Source organism: Phalaenopsis equestris, unplaced genomic scaffold, assembly GCF_001263595.1.
Source record: "Phalaenopsis equestris unplaced genomic scaffold, ASM126359v1 Scaffold000440, whole genome shotgun sequence".
NCBI lineage: Eukaryota > Viridiplantae > Streptophyta > Magnoliopsida > Asparagales > Orchidaceae > Phalaenopsis > Phalaenopsis equestris.
Window position 1 is genome coordinate 14,437 of NW_018164881.1, and position 1,153 is coordinate 15,589.

General features: G+C 40.5%; 1 protein-coding gene across 1 annotated transcript in view; it reads right to left on the reverse strand.

The window, feature by feature from the left end:
• LOC110027747 (zinc finger protein CONSTANS-LIKE 6-like) overlaps nucleotides 1-1,153 on the reverse strand; it is a 28,747-nt gene that overhangs the window by 1,267 nt on the left and 26,327 nt on the right. The window lies entirely within an intron of this gene.

A 1,153-nucleotide genomic window follows, 5' to 3' on the forward strand; every position in this document is an offset into this window, starting at 1 on the left:
TATATATAAGCCCTAGCGCTAATATATTAAAGAGAAAAGATACAGATAGGTTGTATGAGTAGGCCTAAAAATAAACACCCAACACACACGATACAACACACCAAAAAAAGTTAAAAAAATGGTACATATAAAAATAAAAAAGCCCAAAACACCCGGGCGTTGAAAAAGAAAAGGGGTTATCACAAACTTGTTTTGCCTCTGGCTCTAGTTCTCGGAAGAGATCCAACTAGCAGATTGGTAAGGTGTGTACCATTACCCGACGTAACCAAAGTATCATCCATAAGACTCCTGAGCTCAAGTAGATCTTCATTCTTCTTCTTTCTCCTGAAAGTGTAAACTTGTCATTCCTCATCCGAAGAATCAGTTTGGCGAGGTGGTAGAGCTGAAGCAGAAGGATTACCAACCGTAGTACTCACAATAGGTTCTAATATCTGTGAAGTATGGGTTGCCTCTATACCAGATACTTCCTGAAGAGAGGGAGCGATGAGGTTCTCTTGATTGTTGTTCTGAACACTATCCTTTGTAGGTAATAGTTCATCAATGTTGTTTTCAATGGGGTTTAAAGGTGTCAGCATCACATCACTTGCAGTAATAGTAACAACAATGTCAGGAGGGGGGGGGGGGGGGGGGCAGGGACAATAGTATCCTCCTCAGGTGGAACTAAAATGTCCAGAGCAATGGGGTTAGACCCATCCTTATTCACTTGAACCTTAGCTTTCAAATTAGGATGAAACTTATGACATTTATCAATGATATGTCCAAACATCTTACAGTGAGTACAATATGGGGGTCTGTGTTCCATGACGATTTCTTGCCAATATCCATTATGGGTTGTGCCCAGCAAGACTTCAGTAACATCAGGTAAAGTAATATCCCTTTCCACAAATATTCTGGTCACGAAAGGTTTGGTTAGGTTGAAAGTATGCAGATCTAACTTCAGAGGATCCCCAAGGATGACCCCAATAGAGTAGAAAACTTAATGGTGAAAAAAATACAACTTGAGACCACTTAGACTAAATCAAATCGGTACAGTGGGAGTTTCATGATTTGGGTCGAAATCAGGAAACCAATTGAGTAACTTCATTGATTTGTCTGCGATATTAAAATATTTCTTGGAGAAAATGCGGGGGGAGGCGTCAGCCACGGTGAGTTG